The 24,793-nt window shown below is 51.5% G+C and overlaps 2 long non-coding RNA genes across 2 annotated transcripts in view; one reads left to right on the plus strand and one right to left on the minus strand.

The window, feature by feature from the left end:
- The window catches only part of LOC114589276 (uncharacterized), a 37,534-nt gene extending 19,893 nt beyond the window's left edge, over positions 1 to 17,641 (plus strand). Inside the window, exons 2-4 of the long non-coding RNA XR_013392442.1 lie at positions 9,595 to 9,727; positions 12,068 to 12,406; positions 16,766 to 17,641. This is a non-coding gene — a long non-coding RNA (uncharacterized LOC114589276). The remainder of the gene's footprint in view (positions 1 to 9,594; positions 9,728 to 12,067; positions 12,407 to 16,765) is intronic.
- Positions 12,108 to 19,506, minus strand: LOC144327354 (uncharacterized). The gene is made up of 2 exons (XR_013392443.1): positions 18,473 to 19,506; positions 12,108 to 12,451 (listed from the first exon to the last, which is right to left on the minus strand). It is a non-coding gene; the product is annotated as an uncharacterized LOC144327354 (long non-coding RNA).
- Between the last annotated feature and the right edge of the window lie 5,287 nt (positions 19,507 to 24,793).

The raw sequence follows: 24,793 nt of genomic DNA on the forward strand, positions 1-24,793 counted from the left end.
TCGCCCCTCTCCCCCTCTTCGGGTGGTCCCATCCAAGGACCCCTCAACCACTTCCTGCGCCACTGCTCCTCTGATTGATCGTCCCACCAATACGAGTGGTCTGAGGCAGACCCCGGCGGCGAACCCACCTGGGGGCTGGGGACTGGTGCCTGATCCTCGTCCGAGTCGAACCCCAGGAATGTGCTGGCTGAAAGAGTGAAAAGCCAGTCGTCGAAATACTCTGCTGGCATGGGCCTGTGCGGGAAGAGGGCATGAAACTCCTCTTTGAGCAGAGGCTCCTCCAAGGCATAGTCCGGTACCCAGCTGTTGGCACTGGCCGGGGTACCCTCTCTGGCTAGGAAATATTCTACTCCCTCTTCCCCCCATCTGGAGTCCAAAATCTCTGTGACCTCATTGATGTGTCCCCTCCTAGGCGACCCCCTCACTCTGGGCCCTTCACTGCTCTGGTCTGGTGCTGTGTCTGGCTCCTGAAACCTATGAGGTGCTTTGTAGGGCGTGAGCACCGATCTATGGAACACCGGATGCATTCTGGAACCCTCCGGAAGAGCCAACCGGAAGGCCACTGGATTGACCTGCGCCTGGACTTGGTAAGGTCCTAGCTGCTTATGTCCTAGCTTCTTCTTAGCTAATGATCTGGTCGGCACTGCTTGCGCTGCTAACCAGACCCAGTCACCCACCTGTATGTCTTCCCCAACTCTTCTGTGTCTGTCGGCCTGCACCTTGTATGCGTGCTTTGCTAGTTCTAACTGCCTCCTGAGCTGTTCGTGGACCTCCTGCAACTCCGACGCTAAGGCTTCTGCTGCCTGTGGCTCCCCCTCCCCCACTCTCTCTAAACCCGGGAAGGTTCTGGGATGCCTCCCGTTGTTGGCGAAGAACGGCGTCACCCCCGTCGACACGTGCTTCGTATTGTTGTAAGCGAACTCGGCGAGCGGCAGGTAGTCCACCCATGTCGTGGGCTGCTGGTTGGCGTAGCATCTTAGGTACTGCTGCATGACGGCGTTGACCCTCTCCGCTTGTCCGTTGGTCTGTGGGTGTCTCGCCGACGCCAAATTGACTTTGACGTTCAGAATGCCCATCAGCTTCTGCCAGAAGTTCGAGATGAACTGTCGCCCCCGGTCGGAGAGAATAGACCGTGGCAGACCGTGGACTTTGAACACGTGGTCTATGAACAGTTTGGCGGTCTGCTCTGCCGTGGCTACCTTCGCACACGGAATGAAGTGTGCCATCTTAGTAAACATGTCCACCACCACTAGCACTGCTGTCTTTCCCCTCGAGCTGGGCAGATCCGTGACGAAGTCCAGGGCCACCCTCTCCCACGGTTCAGACGGTGTCTGCAGCGGTTCCAGCAGTCCCGCCGGCGGTCTGTGAACTGACTTGGCCCTTTGGCAGGTGTCACATCTCGAGACGTAATCCGCTACTTCCCCCCGCATCTTGGGCCACCAAAAGTCTCTGGCTACGAGTTCGACAGTCTTTTCTTTGCCAAAGTGCCCTGCGGTGGGAGCGTCGTGTAGCTGCTGCAGGACCCTTGCGCGGAGGTCGTCTCCCGGCACGTAGAGTGCTCCCTTGTGGAGGAGCAACCCATCGCGAATCTGGAACTCGTCGGCCCTCGCTGTGCCCCTGTGCACCTCCTCCATCTTGGCCCGTGCGAAGGGGTCTTCCCGCAGCGCGCGACGTACGGCGTCCAGGTCCACGGTTGCCGACGCGCATGCCCACGCTTCCGGTGCGAAAATGTGCTTGGCCGCCGACGGTGCCGCCTCCTCCAGGTATTGCGGCTTTCTGGACAATGCATCCGCCATCACGTTGTTGTCGCCTGGGATGTACTCTATCTTGAAGTCGAAGTCCGCGAAGAACTCTGCCCATCTAATGTGTCTCTGGTTGAGGAACCTAGCCGTGCGCCAGTACTCCAGATTCTTGTGGTCCGTGTGGACCTGCACTGTATGTCTGGCTCCGATGAGGAAGTGCCTCCATGCCTTGAATGCTGCATGTATGGCTAGGAACTCCGTCCCAGATAGTGTAATTCTGCTCCGACTTGCTGAGCTTCCTCGAGTAGAAGGCGCACGGCCTCCAGTCCCCCTGCTGGTCTTGTTGCAACAGGACAGCTCCCACGGCTCTGTCTGAGGCGTCTGTCTCCACCCTCATGGGTCTGCTGGGATTCACATGCAGCAGCTGCTCTTCGGACGCGAAGAGACGCTTGAGTTTCTGAAAGGACTGCTCCGCTTGCTCCGTCCAGATGAATTTCTTCTTCTTGGAGCTGAGCGTGTCGGTGATGGCCGCTGTCTGCATGGCAAATCCCTTGATGAACTTGCGGTAAAAGTTGGCAAAGCCGACAAACCGCTGGACTTCCTTCCGATTGCGTGGGCTCTTCCAGTCCAAAACTGCGCGAACCTTGGCGCTGTCCATGGCGAGCCCCTTGTCCGACAACTTGTAGCCCAGGAAATCCACCTCCGTCACGTCGAACTGGCACTTCTCCAGTTTGGCGTACAGCCTGTGCTCCTTCAGTCTCTGCAGAACTTCCCTGACATCCCTCTCGTGCGCCTCTCGCGATTCTGAAAAAATCAGGATGTCGTCCAGGAAGCATACGCACTTCTTGTAAAGGAGCCCCGCCAGCACGTGATGCATAAAGGCTTGGAAAGTGTGAGAGCCATTTTGTAATCCGAAGGGCATAACTCTGTATTCGTAGGTGCCCAGTGGCGTGAACATGGCCGTCTTCCACTCGTCGCCGTCGCGCATGCGAATCAGGTTGTACGCGCCACGTAGATCCAGCTTGGTGAAAACGCGTCCTTTCCGCACCGTCGCGAGCAGGTCGTCTATCTTGGGCATGGGGAAAGCTGAGGGCTTGGTTTTCGAATTTAAGATTCTGAAGTCCACCACCAGCCTCCGTTGGGGCGTGTCCCGCTTCTTCACAAAGAATACGGGACTGCCTCCCACCGCTTTCGACTCCCGGATGAACCCACGCTTCAAATTGTGATCTATGAACTCCCTGAGTTCTTGCAGTTCATCCTCAGACATGGAGTACAGTTTCCCAGTTGGCAGCGTTGCCCCCGGCAGGAGGTCAATCTTGCAATCATAGGGTCTGTGAGGGGGTAGCTTGTCCGCCTCCTTCTCGCAGAATACCTCCAAAAACTCCGCATACTTGTGGGGTACTGCTTGCAGCGTGCCCAACTGTAACTGCGGGTCCTCCTCTTCCCCTTCCGGGCTGGGTATAATGCAGTGTTCTGCACAGTAGGAGGAGCCAAAAGTCAGTTGGCGCTGGTACCACGCCAATGCTGGGCTGTGTCTGTGCAGCCAACTCATGCCTAATACTATAGGCGTGTCGGACAGTTGGGTGACATTGAAACTGATGACTTCCCGGTGATTCCCAATTTGCATCACCATAGGCGGCGTCTGCTGCACCACCTGCCCCCCTAGCAGTTCCCTGCCATCCACCGTGACAACCTTCAGGGGCAGTGTGGCTGGCAGTAATGCTACGTTGTGTTGTTGAATGAACTCCAATCCTATAAAGTCTGCGTTACTGCCAGAGTCAATTGTAATAGGCACTTCTAAGGTGAGTCCATTGGGCAGCTGAAGCGATGCGGTTAGCTGCACCACTGGCTTGGGCGGGAGGGGGTCTGTGGGCTGCAAAATCTCTGGGGACTTCCTCACTGACTCGTCTGGCTGGGCCCCAGTGCCTCCTCTTCCAGCCAGACTTGGTCGTTTCCCTGCTGTGGTGCTCTCTGCTGAGTTGTTTCCAATACTGTCACTGAAGCTGCAGTGTGCTTGAAAATCCTCTGGGGACACTCTTTCGCCATGTGCTCTGCACTCTCACATATATAACACTTCCTGTTCCTTCTAGGCAGCTTCGATTTTACTGCTCCCGGCGTTAAGGCTCTGGTAGCTGAGTGAGCCCTAGCACCGCCAATCTCCATCTGCTCCTCGCCCCCTCCCTGTGGAGGCGTGGACTGCGCACGCGCTGCCTCTCTGGGCAAGAGGGAGGGCACTCTCGCTGGTGAGCGTCCCCAACGCCCTTCTTCTTTGCTCCACGGGCGTTCTTCCTGCGTCACCCCAATAGACAACGCTCTTTCAACCACTTGTTGAGTGGTTGTGGGTCTCTCTCCCCTTGCCATCTCATCCTTGATCTGTGCATTCAGACCCTCCCAAAAAAGGTCTCTAACCGGCGGAGAATCCTTATCCCAATTCAGCGCGTTGACCAATGCAAAAAACCGGGAATGATACTGCCTTACGCTGGCTTTCCCTTGTCTTAGCCCAAATATGTCCCTCCGGGCAATGTCAAGGTCTATTTTGGATAAGAAACAGGAGTCCATCGCCTTAATGAACGCATCTGCGCTTTGGAGCGCTGGATCCTTATCCCTCCACAGGTTGCGCAGCCATGCTTTCGCGTCCCCATGCAAATGAGACAAAATAAACCCCACTTTCTCCCGCTCATCTCTAAAGTCTCTTTCCAGCAGCTGCAGCGCAAACAGCACATCTGCTCGGAAATTGGGGTACTGCTGCAAATTCCCATCAAAATGAGATACAATGCTGCCTCCTCTCTTCCCCAAACCGATCCCCTCGGATCTGGGTACTGGGATCCCCTGCTTTACCAGCCCTTCCAACCTGGCTTGAAGATCTCTGCAGGCAGCTGCCGCTTCTTCCTCTCTCTTCCTGGAAGCGATTATTTCAGCGTTGAGTAGTGTCACCGCTTCTTGCAGGGAAGCTATTTTCTGTTCTGTAGTCATCTTGCCTGACTCTTGTGAGCTCGCAAGGCACCAGTCTTCTACCCTCCCTGCCTCGCTTCCTTAGCGATGCTTGAGGCGAAGAAAACCGATGATACTTGAGACGAGGCTTACTGTCAAAGACTGCCTCCCGGTCTCAGCTCACAGAAGACCAACGCTAGCCATTAGAACTGTACAGAAGTCTTTATTGACATTTAGTTTCCATTTTCAAGCACTAGCGTGCGTCTCTACGTCTAGACCCTAGACCAGCGAAGCCTCGTCTGAGTCTCCGCCCCCTGTACACCAGCTTAAGACTCTAGCCTTACTCCACCTTCTACGTTTCTCCTTCCTCCTCTGGGTCCTACTACCCCCCTGGGTGCCTTCCTTCCTGGATGCCTCGGAAGCGGACCCTTCGGACTCCTCCCCTTCTCTCCGGCGGGCTTTGGGACCCGGCTCTCTCTCCGGACTGCCCATTGCGCCCCCCCTCTTGTACATTTGAACTTGGCGCGCGCGCGCTGCCCCTGACCTTCCTTTTGACCGTTACCTCGCTCTCTGATGCAGGCGTGGCTAACCCTGACTCATGTCCTTCCGCTGACGGAAGGCTGCCTGCTGCCGATGTTTGGGACTCCTCCCCCTTACTGCTCTCCGGTGGGGAAGCTGGTCCCGATTTCCAGCTGCTGCTCTCTGAGTCCCCTCTGGCCCCTCCTTCCTGGGGTGTTCCCTCTGGCAACCCCCTGGCTCTGACCACTGGGGCCCCTTTCTGTGAATCCTCTGATTCACTGGAGAGACTTAGAGACCTCGGATGGCTACCCTCGCTGACTTCTCCCTCAGATTCCTCTCCCTCGGTCTCTACTTCCTCCCTTTCCTGTCCCTCTGCTCCTGAACCCCTGACACCAAGATTCTTCTTTCTAAGTAGATGGAACCCAAAACAACCTGTTTTGCTGTGTTTAGGTTCATTACACATCGCTTTTATATGTGGGTGAATGAATACCGAAAGAACAATCAAAGCTTATTCGTCCTCTTTCTTTTGAGATGGAACCAAAACACCTATGCTTAATTTGGGCTGATAACAAACATTTCACTCTGCGATTTTTGGGTGAATGTGCATTCTAACCCGAAAAACAACAATTGGAAATAAGCCCAGTGAGAGCTTTATCATCTTCTTTTTATGCAGATAGAACGCAAAACGCCAATTTTATTTGGTTAGGGGTGATTCTGGTGCACACCCAAAAAACACCATGGGAATTGAACTAAGCCCAATCCAAGTTTATTCGTCTTCTTTCTAAGCATATGGAAGCGAAAAGACGGTGCTTTGTTATTTAGGTCTCATTAAATACACTTTGCGATTTCAGGGTCAATTGCATTTACACCAAAGAACACGAATTGAAATAAGCGCAATCCAAGATTCTTCTTTCTATGTAGATGGAACGCAAAACAACCTGTTTTGCCTTCTTTAGACTGATTACACTACGCTTTGCTATATTTGAGTGAATGAACAATGAAAGAGGTATCAAAGCTTATTCGTCCTCTTTCTATTGAGATGGAACTAAAACACCTATGCTTGATTTGGGCTGATAACATACATTTCATTTTGAGTTTTGGGTTAGAGTGCATTCTAACCCCTAAAACAGCAATTGGAAATAAGCACAATCAGAGCTTTATCATCATCTTTTTATGTAGATGGAACCCAAAACTCCTTTTTGCTTTGGTGGGGGGTGATTCTGGTGCACATCCAAAAAACACCATGCGAATTGAAATAAGTGCAATCAAAGCTTATTCGTCCTCTTTCTACACATATGGAAGCGAAAAAATGGTGTTTTGTTATTTTGGTCTCATTACATACACTTTGCCATTTCTGGGTTAATGTTGCATTAACACCAAAGAACACGAATTGAAATAAGCGCAATCCAAGATTCTTCTTTCTAGGTAGATGGAACCCAAAACATTTGGGGTGATATTCTATTTTGGGGAGAAACACCCCCTGGCCCTGTCTCCTTTCCCCATTTCTCAGCAACTCCCAAGAAATTGCCTTGAGATCTCTATTGCATTTAACCCTTAGACAGCTTTTGTGAGCCTAATGAAGCAATGTGCTGAAAATTTAATTTGCTCAAATGAACCATTGCTTCCATCAGTGGTTTTGGAACCAGGTAATTCCTCAAGATTTATCCACACTAGCCAAGTAAAGTCAAAACACATACTTTTAATTGAATGCCACAAGAATAAATGGGGATCAGCCCCTGCTATAGTGGCCAGCCCCAAAAGCCATTTGTGTTGTTAAGATTTTCAAAAGCAGAAATAAGATTTACAAAACAGCAACTTCAGACCAGTTTTGGACACTTGCAGCACGTTGCAATGTTAAGAGGTGCTCTAAAGAAAAGCACTTTCTACATTCATGAGCCTCATTTTTCCCCCTTTTGCTGCAGGTATAAATGTTGTTAGCAATGTGCAATCACCCTGAAGGCTTCAGGCCTGCTCCTGACTGTTGAAATGCTCCTGGGGAGGCTGTAAGTCAGTCAGTAAACTCTGCTTCCAGTCAGTAAACTGATTGCAAGGTGTCCTTCATGGCATAACTTGCAGCTGCAGGAGAAGGTGTGGATCCTATACCTACATATCCCTGAAAGTGTCATTTAAAAGTGCAACATCTAGCAATTAAATTCAATCACCTTTGAACAGAAGGTTGTGACACCTGCATATTCCTGGGTTGCAGCGAGCTGGACAGGATTCTTTGGAAAGTGCTTCAGAAATAATAAACAGAAATAGCATTCATTTAAGTTAGTCGTATGATGGCACTGTAGTCTCACTTCCCTGTAAACTACCGTATTTTTCACCCCATAGGGCGCACCTAGGTTTTTTTGGGGGGGGGGAAATAAAGGGGGGGAAATTATTTTCTCCCCAGGCTGCACTCCCCGGGTTTCGGGCTGCAGGCTGCTGTCCGCAAGCCTTGGGAGCGCAGCGGAAACTTGGGAGGCCGGCAGGAAGTTGCGCCATTCTCCCCAGGCTTGCGGATATCCGCACTGCTCAGCGCGCCTCCGGCTTCGGGATGCAGGCTGCTATCCGCAAGCCTAGGGTGAGAAGTTGCGCTGGTCTCCCAAGGCTTGCAGAGAGCTGCCTGAAGCCCGGGGTGCACTCCACTGCGCTCCCCAGGTTTTGAGCTGCAGGCTGCTGTCCGCAAGCCTAGGGAGCCCAGCGGAAACTCCCACGGAGCTTCCTGAAGCCTGGAGAGCAAGAGGGGTCGGTTCGCACCGACCCCTCTCGCTCTCCAGGTTTCAGCGAAAGCCTGCATTGCCCCATAGGACGCACACACATTTCCCCTTCGTTTTTGGAGGGGAAAAGGTGCGTCCTATACGGTGAAAAATATGGTACTTTATTACTCCTTGCACTGCAATTTGAGCTTGAAACATGGACCCCCTCTTTCAGTGTTTATGAAAGAAACCTGTCCTACTGATATTTCTCAGGTCTGTATGGACACTGCTGAATTCCTGCTCCAAAAAAGTGGAAACACTATGACAAGCTTAAAAAAATGTTTTAGTATAACTTTATGAAAAATACAGAAGCTTTTCTACTAGGGATAACGGACACAGGTATAGCAAGAGAAGATCAGAAAATATTCCTCTATGCCACAGGAGTGGCAAGGATCCTAATTGCTAAAAACTGGAAAAAAGAAACTGTGCCAACAAAAACGGAATGGCAAGACAAACTGTTAAGAGTATATTGAACTAGCTAGATTAACAGAGGCAATTAGAGATCACACTAGACAAAGAGTTTCAAAAAGCATGGGGGAAAAGCAGAAAATACTTCACAAAACAGTGCCCTAAAATACATATGAGCTTCCTTGCAGTGGGTTGGACTAGATGCCCCTTGATGCCCCCTTCATGTCTCCCATTCTCCCTATCTCTCTTCCTCTCCTTTTAATGACACTTCCCCCGTTTTTTTCCTAGCTGGGCCTCCCATTTCTTAGCTGGGCCGCCTCCGGGAACCCAAGTGCTGGCACCTGCAACTTCGCCTGCTGGCATTGCTCTGACGAGATCCATTGACACCAGTTTTGGCGTCACCAAAGGAATCAGCGAGATGTGCTTCAATTCCCCTCGCACATAGTATTTAACCCACCACGGCATCTCTCAAAGCATAGGAACTGTAGTTTCCTATGGGGGGAGAGAATATTCTGTGCAACCTTTCCCAAGGGAACTCTGGGAGTTATAGCTCTGAGAGGGTCTCTTTGGGAAACGGAACAAACTAGTTCCCACGATGTCCCCCCAAAGCACCCTGGGAACTATTGCTTGCTCTGGGTGTTGAGGGTTGTGGCATCTGAACAGTAAACAATCTGTCCTTGCATTCCACAGTATACAACTCCTTGCCGTCCCAAGCCCATTTCTCTTCCTAGGGAACTCTGGGAACTGTAGCTTATGGGAGGAACAGCACTTGGTGCCCTGAACTCTGGGAACCAATGGGCTGGCACCGCTGAGTGTCGCCTTGGCCTGCGACTTTGAAGGCACCACCTTCAGAAATCCAACAGGCAGAGCCATGTACTTGGCCTTTTTCCCTGTGTGGGGGAAATGCCACCAGGCACAGTTGTCATAATTCCATATTGATATCACATATTACATTTCTAAGCTGCAGGACATATCGTGGTGATATCATATAATTATTATTTATTGATTTCCAGACTACTGACCGCCTGGTAGGGCCGGCATAATGAAATACCATTCTTATCATGAAATTTACTGATGCCCTGCTTCCCGTCCCCCTTTGGGATTCCTGGCAGCTGACCGATAAAAATGAGAGCGGTTGAGACTAGATGTCATTCTGCAATTCTTGCAGGGTCCCATCTCCTCTGTTTATATATCTATGGTTCCCATCTGCAAGGGTCAGGCTAGATGGCCCCTGGTTCATCACCCCTCCGCAGGACTCAACGGGAGCTTCCCAGTGGAGCTGAGCCATGGAAGCCAGATTGTCCCCTGTGGCGAAGCCCTGCGTCACCCTTAGGCGCCCGGCGCCCCCTGCTGGCCTACACCGGAAGAATCCGCAGTGCTTTCCAGGTGGGTCTTGGGCTCCTCACCCTCCCCGGCCGCTCCTTATCTGGAGCATGTCAAGAGCGCAGGTGACCTTCTCGGTGATGAGTGTGGCACTGGACAACGTGTAGTTCAGGAACTGTCGCCCCCAAAGTAAAGCTTTATTTTCCGCCTCCCCAAAACCTGACCAACCAGATAGATTGCTTGGAGGCAACCCATTAATCGTCCCAACATTTCCAGGTCCCCGGACCGGCGCCCCAGGTGAGCCGTGCCTGCCAAGCAGCTGCGTGGCCCCTGCCTACACCAAGGACTGTGGCGACGGTGGAGATGAGTGGGGTTGCGGTGAGCGGTCAAGGGGGCATTTGAGGCCAGGGGAACATTGGCGCCACCAGAAGGGAGGGGGTTACCAGTGTCGCAGGAACCCCCCCCCCAATCATTCAGTTTTTACAAACTTCACTCACACTCACACACTACATACGCTACACTTCTGTTATAAATTCATAGAAAATCAACCATACATCGGATTTGCACTGTTCCACTTTGTAACCACGTTTTTGCACCACTGCGGCCCCAGGCAAGCTGTTTTGGTGCAAGCTGTAGCCATGGACATGCTATGTGATCTGATGGTGAATTTGGGGTGACCCAGTGCAAAAATCCTGAGGATCCATGTGGATCCGTGCTTTGTAACCATGTGAATGAAGGAACTGTCAGTAATGTATGGTATCTCCAATACAGTGATGAAGGAAGAGGGGGGGGGGACTCACACTTATCCTAGGCAAAGCAGCCAACTCCTATAGGCCTAGGTGCCTTCACCCCCTCCATTAAATATTTGAGGGAGTCATCCTCCCCCCATGCTGATGGGCATTGCCATTCATATAAGGTACCAGTGTGCATGCACTTTGTCTTGAGATCATTGCAGTCTGTGAGATGGGGCTTACCTGTACCTGCCCCCCCCCAGTATTTTATTGAAATTGGAAGAGGGAGGGAGGGAGGGAAGAGAGATGGAGAGCTCACATTTGTCCTAGGCAAAGCAGCCAACTCCTATGGGCCTAGGTGCCTTCACCCCCCCCCCATTAAATATTTGAGGGAGTCATCCCCCACCCCCCATTGTGGTATGTGAGTGGGGCTTACCTGGCTGTCCCCCCAATATTTTCTGTAGTTGGAAGAGGGAGGGAGGGAGGGAAGGAAGAGAGAGGGGGAGCTCACATTTGTGCAGCTGCCTTGCCTCTAACCGAAGCAAAAAGAGGAGACGCAGGGACACGAGCCTTGTAAGCCGCTTTGTTTGAATTTACCGGTGAGGTGCTGGGGGAGGGACGGAAGGGGATGCCCTCTTTGTCCCTCCTTCCAGCTCATTGTAAAGAAAGCAGAGTAAGAGCCACTTACATGTGTGTAAGGGAGAGCCATAGAGCAGGCAGACAGGAGGGAGAGAGGCTGTCTCCCTTCTCCCACCTTGGCTTTTACACGCTGCAGGCAGCTCTTGCCGGCTTCCAAGCTGCCTCCCTTCTCCCACCTCGCCAAAAAGCCATAGAGCAGGCAGACAGGAGGGAGAGAGGCTGTCTCCCTTCTCCCACCTTGGCTTTTACACACTGCAGGCAGCTCTTGCCGGCTTCTAAGCTGCCTCCCTTCTCCCACCTCGCCAAAAAGCCATAGAGCAGGCAGACAGGAGGAAGAGAGGCTGTCTCCCTTCTCCCACCTTGGCTTTTACACGCTGCAGGCAGCTCTTGCTGGCTTCCAAGCTGCCTCCCTTCTCCCACCTCGCCAAAAAGCCATAGAGCAGGCAGACAGGAGGAAGAGAGGCTGTCTCCCTTCTCCCACCTTGGCTTTTACACGCTGCAGGCAGCTCTTGCCGGCTTCCAAGCTGCCTCCCTTCTCCCACCTCGCCAAAAAGCCATAGAGCAGGCAGACAGGAGGAAGAGAGGCTGCCTCCCTTCTCCCACCTCGCCAAAAAGCCATAGAGCAGGCAGATAGGAGGGAGAGAGGCTGTCTCCCTTCTCCCACCTTGGCTTTTACACACTGCAGGCAGCTCTTGCCGGCTTCCAAGCTGCCTCCCTTCTCCCACCTCGCCAAAAAGCCATAGAGCAGGCAGACAGGAGGGAGAGAGGCTGTCTCCCGACACTCAGCTGTTGCTCAGCTGTTGCCGGCTTCTCAGCGAGCCAAGCGGAGGAAGAGAGGCTGCCGAACAGCCAGCAAGAGCGGCTCCTCCTGCCTGCATTCGCTCCATAACACGCACACACATTTCCCTTTACCTTTTAGGGGGGGGAAACTGAGTGTTATGGTGCGAAAAGTACGGTAGCATTTCTGGTGATCATCCCTTCTGCACACAGAGTTTCCAAGCCCCTAATACTTGGAAAACTCTCACATCCACAGGTGAAGAAACAGGTGAAGAAACCGACCTGAGGGGCTCATCTTCCAGCGTCATAACTTTTATATGCCTGTTGTCTTTGTCCATGGAGTTTTCTTGGCAGGGGTACTGGAGTGGCTTGCCGGTTCCTGCTCCAGGTGGATCACATTTGGTCAAAACTCTCCACTATGACCTGTCCATCTTGGGTTTCCTGCTCGGCACAGTTCATAGCTTATCTGAGTTATTCAAGCCCCTTCGCCATGGCAAGGTTGTGATCCATGAAGGGGAATCAAAGTATTACAAAACTCTTAATGAACAGCTGATACTGGTACTCTGTGAGGTGATGAACTCAATTCTACAAGGAGGTAAGATACCAAATTCCTGGAAAGAGGCTTATATAACGCTGATCCCTAAACAGGATACAGATTATTTGAACGTCAGTAATTTCAGACCAATATCACTGTTAAACAATGATTATAAATTATTTGCGGACATTATGGAGAACAGATTAAAAATAATACTAAATGAACTGATCCATAAAGACCAAGTAGATTTTTTACCAGGCAGACAACTAAAAGATAATGTAAGACACATTGTTAATATTCTGGAATACTTAGAGGTTAGAAATAATAAATCAGCTATATTAATGTTTATTGACGCTGAAAAAGCATTTGACAACCTGTCTTGGTTATTTATGAAGAAAAGTATGGGGATGATGGGTAAGTGGCTCTTTTCTGAGAGGAATTGAGGCAATCTATTCAGAACAGAGAGCAAAGTTAATAGTTGTCAGAGCTGCCCTAGGTCCCAGCTCACAAAGGACCAACGCCAGTTCGTTGTTATATAAAACAGTCTTTATTGAAGCTCAGTTTCGCTTTCACAGCCGCGGCGCGCAGCTCTACGTCTCAAACTCTAGACCGCCGAAGCTCCGTCTGAGTCTCCTCCCCCCAGACACCAGTTTAAGACTCTAGCCTTGCTCCACCTCTTCCTTTGCTCTTTCCTCCTCTGGGTCCGCCTGTCCGCTGGGGTCTTCCCCTTCCTAGACTCTTCTGACGCTGAGTCCCCTGAGTCTTCCCCCTGCCTCCGGCGGGCTTTAGGACCTGGTTCCCCATCCGGGTTTTCTGCTGTCCCGCGCGCCTGTACATTCGAACTTGGCGCGCCCGCCCAGCCGGTCACCTTCCTCCTGACCGTTACACTGCTCCTGTCACTGCTTCCCCCTTCGGGGAGGCTAGCTGGACCTGACCTCCCCTCCGTTCCCCCACTCTCCGATAGAGGCGTGGTCAGCCCTGACTCATCTTCTCTCCCTGCTGGAGGAGACGCTGGCCCTGACACATGGGACTCTTCCCCCCCGCTACGCTCTGGTGGGAAAGCTGATCGTGATCTCCCGCTGCTGCTTTGGGAGTCCCCGCTGGCCCCTTGCTTCTGGTGCATCCCCCCGGGGACCCCCCTTGCCCTGACCATCGGCGCCCCCTTCTGGGAATCTTCTGATTCGCTGGAGAGGCTCATGGAATCTCTCGGGTCACTGTCATTCTCCCCTCCGCTGCCCTCAGATTCTTCCCCTTCGCTCTCCATTTCCTCTCTCCCCTGTGCCTCTGCTCCTGAGCCCCTGACAATAGTGAATAATGTACAGTGGTGCCTCGCAAGACGAAATTAATTCGTTCCGCAAGTCTCTTCGTCTTGCGGTTTTTTCGTCTTGCGATGCACGGTTTCCCATAGGAATGCATTGAAAATCAATTAATGCGTTCCTAGGGAAACCGCCTTCAGACCAGGTCCGGGGACAGTCTGTCCCCGGACCTCTTCTGAAGGCTGGGGGGGGGGGACAAGGGCTTTTCTTCCCACCCCCAGCATTTTAAAAAACCCAGGGACATCGGAGGACTTCTCCGCTGTCCGGGCGATCTTAAAATGCTGGCGGGCGGCATTTTAAAATCGCCCCGACAGCGGAGGACTTCTCCACTGTCCGGGGCGATTTAAAAGCCCCTGGGAAGGCAGGCAGGGGGGACAAAGACTTTCGCCCCCTGCCCGCCTTCAGAAGGTGTTCCCGCCCCCCTCCCCGCTTCGGAACATCGTTCCGAAGTGGGGCGGCTGGGGCAGGTCTTCCCGCCCCCCCTCCCCGCTTCGGAACAGCGTTCCGAAGTGGGGCGGCTGGGGCAGGTGTCCCCGCCCCCCCTCCCCACTTCGGAACAGCGTTCCGAAGTGGGGCGGCTGGGGCAGGTGATCCCGCCCCCCCCTCCCCGCTTCGGAACAGCGTTCCGAAGTGGGGCGGCTGGGGCAGGTCTTCCCGGCCCCCCTCCCCGCTTCGGAACAGCGTTCCGAAGTGGGGCGGCTGGGGCAGGTGTCCCCGCCCCCCCTCCCCGCTTCGGAACAGCGTTCCGAAGTGGGGCGGCTGGGGCAGGTGATCCCGCCCCCCCTCCCCGCTTCGGAACAGCGTTCCGAAGTGGGGCGGCTGGGGCAGGTGATCCCGCCCCCCCTCCCCGCTTCGGAACAGCGTTCCGAAGTGGGGCGGCTGGGGCAGGTGTCCCCGCCCCCCCTCCCCGCTTCGGAACAGCGTTCCGAAGTGGGGCGGCTGGGGCAGGTGATCCCGCCCCCCCTCCCCGCTTCGGAACAGCGTTCCGAAGTGGGGCGGCTGGGGCAGGTCTTCCCGCCCCCCCTCCCCGCTTCGGAACAGCGTTCCGAAGTGGGGCGGCTGGGGCAGGTGTCCCCGCCCCCACTCCCCGCTTCGGAACAGCGTTCCGAAGTGGGGCGGCTGGGGCAGGTCTTCCCGCCCCCCCTCCCCGCTTCGGAACAGCGTTCCGAAGTGGGGCGGCTGGGGCAGGTCTTCCCGCCCCCCCTGCCCGCTTCGGAACAGCGTTCCGAAGTGGGGCGGCTGGGGCAGGTGATCCCGCCCCCCCCTTCGGAACAGCGTTTTAAAATGCTGGGGGTCGGGAGCGAAGCGCTGCCGACCCCAGCATTTTAAAATCTCTCCGTGTCCCGGGACGGTTTTAAAATGCTGGGGGTCGGGAGCGAAGCGTTCGCTGCCGACCCCAGCATTTTAAAATCTCCAAGGGACAGCAGAGAAGTCTCTGTCCCAAGGAGATTTTAAAATGCTGGGGGTCGGGAGGGAAGCGCTGCCGACCCCAGCATTTTAAAATCTCGCTTCGCTCCCGACCCCCAGCATTTTAAAACCTTCCCGGGACACGGGGAGATTTTAAAATGCTGGGGGTCGGCAGCGCTTCCCTCCCGACCCCCAACATTTTAAAATCTCCTCGGGACAGAGACTTCTCTGCTGTCCCTTGGAGATTTTAAAATGCTGGGGTCGGCAGCGAACGCTTCGCTCCCGACCCCCAGCATTTTAAAACCTCCCCTGGACACGGGGAGATTTTAAAATGCTGGGGGTCGGCAGCGCTTCCCTCCCGACCCCCAGCATTTTAAAATCTCCTCGGGACAGAGACTTCTCTGCTGTCCCTTGGAGATTTTAAAATGCTGGGGGTCGGCAGCGAACGCTTCGCTCCCGCCCGCCAGCATTTTAAGATCGCCCGGGGCAGGCGGGGGGAAGGCAGGCGGGGGGGAGCAAAGACTTTTGCCCCCCGCCGGCCTTCAGAAGAGGTCCTCTTCTGAAGGCCGGCTGTGGGCGAAAGTCTTTGCTCCCGACCGCCAGCATTTCCCTATGGGCTTTCGTCTTGCGATGCAAGCCCATAGGGAAATTCGTCTTGCGAAGCGCCTCCAAAACAGAAAACCCTTTCGTCTTGCGGGTTTTCCGTCTTGCGAGGCATTCGTCTTGCGGGGTACCACTGTATTGACAGAATCATTTGACATCACAAAGGAAACCAGACAGGGGTGCCCACTGTCTCCACTATTATTTATAATGGTATTAGAGGTATTAGAAAATTATATGAGAGAAACATCAGAGGTAAAAGGAGTTAAAATAGGTGCCAAAAAAATTAAGCTTAATTTAAGAGTATTAACTCTAGAAGAACCCCAAATGAGTGTCAAAAAAGCAATGGAAGAAATTGAGAAGTTTTAGCAACTGGCAGGATTCAAATTGAATAAGACAAAGACGAAAATGGTGATTAAAAATATGGAAAAGAACGAGATAGAAATATTGGAACAAGAAAGTGGAATCAAGGTGGTTAAGAAAGTCAAATACTTTGGAGTCTGGATGACGGCAAAGAATATAAATTTGTTCAATGACAATTATCAACCAGTGTAGAAAGAGATTAAAAGAGACTTGGAAATATGGGATAGACTAAAGTTGTCAATAAGTGGAAGAATGTCAGCGATTGAAATGAACATATTATCAAAGATGCTATTTTTATTTCAAACGATTCCTATAATTAGAGGCACAGGACAATTCAGAGAATGGCAGAAGGTTCTCTCACGTTTTACCGTATATGGCAAGGGAGAAAACCAAGGATTACATTTAAAATACTGACGGATAGAAAGGAAAGAGGTGGTTTTTCGATACCTGATTTAAAACTTTACCATGAAGTGGCTTGCTTATGTTGGATAAAATATTGGATAATTTTAGAAAACACAGACCTGTTAGATTTGGAGGCATACAATAACAGATATGGGTGGCACTCCTATCTCTGGTATGCTAAAGTGAAAGTGCACAGAGGATTTACAAACCATGTGATACGGAGTGCCTTGTATGAGGTATGGGATAGAAACAAGAATCTGTTAGAAAGGAAAACACCGAAGGTTGTTGAAAAACGCTGCTCTAATTGGTTCCAACCCAATTTCTTTTGCAGGCCAGAGATGCTGGATGCTGCAAGGAACAAAGCCCGAGTTAAGGCCTGTTACATTATGATTGCCCTGACAATCATGGCTTGCTTTGCTGTGATTGCCTCTGATAAAAGGGCTGTTGAACGCCATGAATCCTTCACAAGCTGGAACTTAGCAAAGAAAGCCAAGTGGCGTGAAGAGGCTGCAACAAGAGCAGAGGAAAAGGCAAAATAAGAGTCATCTGCTCTTGAAACTGGAGCTGTGCTGGGAACGAAGAAAACACACAAAATTAGCAAGTTAGCAAAAGAGATACCCTCCAGGGGAAAACACTGAAGTTGAACACAACTTACATTTCTACTTGTGTAACAAATACTGGGAGAGAATTATTTTTTTCTGTCACAAGTGAATAAATAAATCAAGTTCAGTAAAAAAAAATTAAAAAAAGAAAAAGAAAGGAAATCACCGTGGTGGGTCTCACAGTTGAAATGTTAACAGTAAAGAAATTGAACATGGAGGGGAGGTGAGCCACATATGAGGAGATTCTGATGAAAACAGAGAAAGGATGGAAACTGAAGCCCTATAATTGCATTGAGGAGAAATTTACAGGATGGCTGCAATACCATCAAGTGAGCGTGTTTAAGGATGATAAAAAATCAGGATTCGATGATAAAAAAAATTCTAAATTTCAAATTGATATACTAGAAAGTAGGACCAAATAACCTTTACAAATGTACAATTTCTTACTAGAATGGAACACAAAAGATGAACTGATAAAAGAGGCAATGATAAAATGGGCAATAGATTTTAGGCACAACATTGAATATGATGCATGGATGAAACTTTGGAATGAGAATTTAAAATTTACTGCATGCATTACTCTAAAAGAGAATGTAATGAAAATGATATATTGCTGGTATTTAACACCTGTCAAACTAGCAAAAATGTATAGGACGAGTAGTAAAATTTGTTGGAAATGCAAAGAAAAGGATGGTGATTTCTACCACATGTGGTGGACATGTGACAAAATGAAAAAAAATTGGGAACTGATCTATAACAAATTAAAAAAGATACCCGAAGCTTTTTTGCTAGGTTTGATGGAGGAGGATATCAAGAAGGCAGACCAAAGATTATGCAACGGCTGCTGCCAGTATCTTGATAGCCCAAAAATGGAAAACACAGGAATTACCAACTGGAGTGGCAGACGAAGATGTTCGAATATGCGGAATTAGCAAAACTGATCCATAGGATCCGCAATCAGGAGGAAACAAAGTACCAAAAAGAATGGAGTAAATTTATGGATTATATAAGTGAGAACTGTTGAAGTTTGAGGACGTTAGCAGGACTGAAATAAATCTTATGTCATGGTTCAGATACTACTCAGGAACTGTGGATTAGAGATTGGAATAAGAAAACCTGCAGAAGGGAAGGAGGGAAGTCAATGCTCTACGGGGAGTAAGGAAAGATATGAAATTGTGTATTTTGTTTGTGTATTTGAAATGAAAATGTAATAAAAAACATATTTATTTTTTTTTAAATCTGCTGATGAATCAGGAGACTAGTCACCTGCAGTTTCTGCTATGGCATTCTGCATGTCTCTGTGGTATGCAACACCTAGAGCCCAGCTCATGTAACATGTGGTAAGATGACATGCAAGAGGATGGGGATGGGGCAATGGACAGGCGAGCCAAAGATGCATAGTGACTGCTAAACACAGAAAAATGTCAATACTTAACTGAAAAGAGTTAGCAGAGCTGCAATTCTGGGCGCTGCATCTCCCATTTGTCCCTGGCCACTGAGCATGCTGGCTGAAGCTGATGGGAGTCCTAGTCCTGCGACTTTTGGAGGACCCCAGGTTCCCCACCCCAGCCAGCCAGAGCGAGGTGGCAGGTGCAGGTAGCTTGATTCTGGACTGTGTCACTTCCATGGGTAGGCATGACATCATATTTTTTGAATGCCTCCCTTCCTGTGTAAGCATATACAGTATGAGATGCGCAGAACTCTATGTGCACGCAGAGTCGCTCTCTCCTGCGAGGGAGAAGGCCGGCCCCCACCTTCGCGCGTGTTGCTGTTGTGGTCGCGCGTGAGGCAGGGGCGGCAAGCTGCAGTTCCTCGCCCACGAGAGGCTCCGTTTGGCTTCCGCAGCCCACCCGCACCATCCCTCCACAAAGGGGCACGAGAGGAAGGCCACTGGGGGAGAAAGGCAGGTGAGGGCGGGGCGGGGGGCAGGGCTGCCCCCTGGGGAGAGCGGGGTCGAGAGAGAGCGGCTGGGAGAAAGAGAGAGGGCCAGCCTGGCTCGGCACGTCTCTGCTGGCCCAACGTCGCAGCGCCTCTCCCCCCCTTTCCCCTCCCCTTCCTTTCCGCTCGTCTCTCCTCTGGTTGGAACCTCCTTCCGGTATCCCTGCCCTCGCCCGTTTCCCTCCCCTTCCTGTCCTCTTGCCTCTCCTCCGCTGGCACCTCCTTCCGGTACTCCTGCCCTCGCCCAACATGGCGGCAGCACAGCCTCTTCCGCCCAGTTCCCTCTTCTTCCTGTCCTCTTGCCTCTCCTGTGGCACCTCCTTCCGGTACCCCTGCCCTCGCCCAACATGGCGGCAGCACAGCCCAAAATGGCGGCACTAGAAGAAAGCCACTGGGGGAGAAAGGCAGGTGAGGGCGGGGCGGGGGGCAGGGCTGCACCCTGGGGAGAGCGGGGTCGAGAGAGAGCGGCTGGGAGAAAGAGAGAGGGCCAGCCTGGCTCGGCACGTCTCTGCTGGCCCAGCGTCGCAGCGCCTCTTCCGCCCTTTCCCCTCCCTTTCCGCTCGTCTCTCCTCCGGTTGGAACCTCCTTCCGGTATCCCTGCCCTCGCCCGTTTCCCTCCCCTTCCTGTCCTCTTGCCTCTCCTCCGGCGGCACTTCCTTCCGATACCCCTGCCCTCGCCCAACATGGTGACAGCGCAGCCTCTTCAGCCCTTCCGAGCTAGGAGTGCAGAAAAAGGTGAAACTGCCATGAAAAGGAGGAGTGAGTGTGTGAGTGAGCGAGAGAGAGAGAGACAGGGAGCATCCTAGAATGGTAGCGATGGAATGGTAGAGATGGAAGGGAACCCAAGGGTCATCTAGTCCAACCCTCTGTAAAGAAGCTCAGAGCTACAATTCCCAGGTCTTCTTTGGGAATTCTATGGGAATTGAGAGTTTCTAAATTCATGAGTGTCAGAGCTGCATCCGCTCATGTTTTTACCTTTTATTGAAAGCGGCCACAAGTGACTTGGGAAACGCAGCCAGATGGGTGGAGTATAAATAATATAATTATATTGCTCCTGCTGCTGTTCTTCTCTTACTCAAACCCAACCCTATCCCAAACCTTAACCTTAATGCTCACCCTAACTCAAACCTAACCCTCACCCTAGCACTCACTAATATTAACTTAAACCCAACCCTATCCCGAACCTTAACCCTAACCCAAACTTAAGCCTAAACCTAAACCTAAACCTAAGCCAAATTTAACCCTATACCTAACCTTAACCCTAATTCTAATTTAAACCTCTTAACTTAACTCTTTGTCCCTCCTCTTAACTTAACTCTTAACTTAACCCTAACCCTGACCCTGGCCCTAACCCTAACTCAAACCCAACCCTAACCCTAAAGGTGCAAGAAGTATCTGTGGGTTAGGGGGTAAGGGGTGTCCTACGGTTTAGGAGTTAGGGTCAGGTTGTGGGTAGGGTTTAGGGTTACGGTATAAGGTTAGGGTGGACTGGGACATGGATGGTGCTGTGGTCTAAACCACAGGGTCTAGGGCTTGCCAATCAGAAGGTCCGTGGTTCATATCCCCACAACAGGGTGAGCTCCCGTTGCTCGGTCCCTGCTCCTGCCAACCTAGCAGTTTGAAAGCACGTCAAGTGCAAGTAGATAAATAGGTACCACTCCGGCAGGAAGGTAAATGGCGTTTCCATGTGCTGCTCTGGTTCGCCAGAAGCGGCTTTGTCATGCTGTCCACATGACTCGGAAGCTGTCTGCAGACAAACGCTGGCTCCCTCAGCCAGTAAAGCGAGATGAGTGCCGCAACCCCAGAGTCAGGGGCCAGGGCCACAGCAAGGTCCTCCTATATGCTCAATTTGCAAACTAAATCAGGAACTCTGCATCTGCAGTTTGTGAAGGGATGAAGAAAAGAAACCTGCACAGAACTATGCAGTTAAGGTCAACTGTTATCTGGCCCTCAGTTGACTATTGGTATGGGATAGAGCATTCCATTCCGGTCACTGAATGGGCAAAGTGCTTTGATGAGCATATGATGGGCTGCTTTGTGTGGAGGGAATTGGAGCTTAGATTTGTCATGGAACCCTTATCAGGGAAGGTAGATCTGTGCCTTGAACTGGTTTGATTGAGTTTGGGATTTGACCAAATTTGGTATGCAGCTCTACTGCATACTGCTAGCTATATCTATATATTTGCACTTTATTATTATAATAAAGTATTATTATACTTGGAACATTATCCTTTTTTAAATGAAAACATATTTTTATTAAGTTTTACATAACAAATTTAAATCCAGACATTAATCATCATTTAGGATTCCCTGAATCCTTCGACTCCCCTCCACCCTTCCATGGTTCCCATTATCAATCTCCCTCCCCAGCTGCTTCCCTTATTTTATTTCTTTTTTTAATATAAAAATAATCTTTCTACCATTTTTTTTGTACATTACAAGCATTTCTCAAATCCTGCTAAAGTTTTTAGTAGCTTATACAATATAATTTTTTCCTATTCTTTCTTAAATTTATTCTCTTCCTGGTTTCTGATTTTCCCAGTCAATTTCCAATTTCGCCATATCAACCATTCAAAGTCCTCTGCTCAGGACTTTATCTTCTTTGCAATAGTATCCACACTGCTGTCATCGCATACATAAATAGTCATTTCTGCTCCTTTGGAATTTCTGCACCTAAAAAACCTGGTGTTATGTATTGAAGTTCTCACCCTGGCCACCCGGAGTATCGTGTATAGTATATAGTTTTCACACAGGTCCACATCAGTTACTTTAGGCGGGAAACCCTGGGTTGTTGTTGCTACAATGTTGACAGCCGGCTGCCTATAAAAGCAGGCCGGCTGAGCTGTTTGCTATTCTGTTCTGTTCCAGCTTACAAATAAAGAGCTGCTTTGGAGAAATTGCTGTGTTGTCTGCTATGTCTACCCACTATTTAACACCTAATAAAAGACTCTGGATTTTTCGCAAACATTACTTTAAACATTTTTTTCAATTCATTATAAATCATTTCTCAGAATGCTTTTGTCCACCACATTTCTTTCTCTTTGCATTTCCAACAAACATTTGAAGCAGTTCTAACCCTCCATAATTTTTCCCAAGATGAAAATTGGATATTATGCCCAATATCTTGTGCCAAATGTATCATTACTGTCAGAGCTGCCCTAGGTCCCAGCTCACAAAGGACCAACGCCAGTTCGTTGTTATATAAAACAGTCTTTATTGAAGCTCAGTTTCGCTTTCACAGCCGCGGCGCGCAGCTCTACATCTCAAACTGTAGACCGCTGAAGCTCCGTCTGAATCTCCTCCCCCCAGACACCAGTTTAAGACTCTAGCCTTGCTCCACCTCTTCCTCTGCTCTCTTCTCCTCTGGGCCCGCCTGTCCGCTGGGGTCTCGCCTCTCCTAGACTCTTCTGACGCTGAGTCTCCTGAGTCCTCCCCTCCCTCCGGCGGGCTTTAGGACCTGGTTCCCAATCCGGGTTTCCTGCTGTGCATTCGGACTTGGCGCGTGCGCCCAGCCGGCCACCTTCCTCCTGACCGTTTCACTGCTCCTGTCACTGCGTCGGCAAGACATCCACAGACAAACGGCCAAGCGGAAAGGGTCAACGCCATCATGCAGCAGTACCTGAGATGCTACGCCAGTCAACGACCTGCAGCTTGGGTAGACTACTTGCCGATGGCCGAGTTTGCCTACAACAACACGAAGCACGCGTTAACGGGTGTGACACCGTTCTTCGCCAACAATGGGCGACATCCCAGAACCTTCCCGGGGTTGGTGACGACGGGGGAGGGGGAGCCGCAGGGAGCTGACCATTTAGCAGCAGAACTGCAGGAGGTCCACGAGGAGCTTCGGCGGCACTTGGAGCTAGCTAAACAAGCCTATAAAGTGCAGGCGGACAGGCACAGGAGGGCAGGGGAAGACATCCAGGTGGGGGACTGGGTATGGTTAGCAGCCCAAGCGATGCCGGCCAAGTCGTTAGCTAAGAAGAAGCTAGGACACAGGCAGCTAGGGCCGTACCGAGTTGAGGCCAGGATCAATCCCGTAGCTTTTCGGTTGACCCTCCCGGAAGGTTCCAGAATGCACCCGGTCTTTCATAGGTCGGTGCTCACGCCCTACAAGGCCCCACACAGATTTCAGGAGTCGGGGACGGCACCAGAACCACGCAGAGAGTCACCAAGGGGGGGGGAAGTCACCGAGGGCCACGCCACTCAACGAGGTCACAGAAATTCTGGACTCGAGATGGGGGGAAGAGGGAGTAGAATATCTTCTCGCCAGAGAAGGTACCCCGGCCAGCGCCAACAGTTGGGTGCCGGACTACGCTCTGGAGGAACCTCTTCTCAAAGACGAGTTCCATGCCCTTTTCCCACACAGGCCCATGCCAGCCGAGTATTTCGACGACTGGCTTTTTACGCCCACACTTTCAGCCAGCACTTTCCGGGGGTTCTCCTCCGCAGAGGAGACAACGCCAGAATCGAGCCCTCAAAGGGGATCGTGCTCGGGGGTGGACTTCGAGGGGGGGATGGATGTCAGGGGTTCAGGGACAGAGGCACAGGTGAGGGGGGAGACGGAGAGCGAGGGGGAAGAATCCCAGGACAGCGAGGAAGAGGATGACAATGATTTGAGGGATTCCATGAGTCTTTCAAGTGAATCGGAGGATTCCCAGAAGGGGGCGCCTGTGGTAAGGCCGAGGGGAGTCACAGGGAGGACTCGTCAGGAGCAGGGGACCAGCAGGGGAACCCAAAGTGGGAGCTGGGAGTCGGGACCGGTTTCTCCGCCAGAGCGCAGTGAAGGGGGTGGAGATTCCAGTGTGACAGGAGAAGCAGATCCGAAAGCAGAGAGGGAGGGAAGATCGGAGCAAGACATCCTCCCGGAAAGGGAGGGGAGTAGTGCAGGGAGTAGTGTAACTGTCAAGAGGAAGGTTGGAGGTTGCGAACGCACGCCAAGTTCAAATGTGGAGGCGCGCGGAAGAACAGAGAGCCCGGGGGAGGAGCCAGGTCCCAAAGCACGCAGGAGGGGGGAAGAGCTGTCTGAGGATTCAGCGTCAGGGGAATCCAGGAGGGGCGAAACCCCAGGGGGCAGGAAGACCCTGCGGAAAAGGAAAGAAAGGAAGAGGTGGAGCAGCACAGCCCTCTTAAACTGGTGCAGAGGAGGGACTGACTCAGAGGGGACTTCAGCGGTCTAAGCGTAACAGACGTGGGGCTGCGCTCCTCGGCTGTGGAGCGTACAATGGACTTCAATAAACATTTTTGTATATAAACTGGACCTGGCGTTGGTCTCTTGTGAGCTGGGACCTGAGGCAGCCCTGACAATAGGTGTTTTGGTTCCATCTCAAAAGAAAGAGGACGAATAAGCTTTGATTGTTCTTTCGGTATTCATTCACCCACATATATAAGCGAAGTGTAATGAACCTAAACACAGCAAAACAGCTTGTTTTGGGTTCCATCTACTTAGAAAGAAGAATCTTTGATTGCGCTTATGTCAGGGGTTCAGGAGCAGAGGCAAGGGCAAGGGAGGAAACAGAGAGCGAAGGGGAGGAGGCAGAAGAAAAGATGAGCGATGACGACGACCCGAGATCTCCGAGCCTTTCCAGTGAATCGGAGGATTCACAGAAAGGAGCACCAGTGGCCAGGGCAAGGGGGGAGTTTAGGGGGGCACCCCAGGAAGATAGAGCCAGAGGGGACTCAGAGGAGAGCAGTTGGAGATCGGGACCAGCGTCACCGCCAGAGAACAGAGAAGAGGAAGGGAGCCAGGTGGCAAGCGCTGGCAGCTCACAACAGGAGGGAGGGCACGAGTCAGGAGTGGCCACACCTCCATCTGGGAGCGA

Source organism: Podarcis muralis, chromosome 3 (assembly GCF_964188315.1).
Source record: "Podarcis muralis chromosome 3, rPodMur119.hap1.1, whole genome shotgun sequence".
Classification (NCBI taxonomy): Eukaryota; Metazoa; Chordata; class Lepidosauria; order Squamata; family Lacertidae; genus Podarcis; species Podarcis muralis.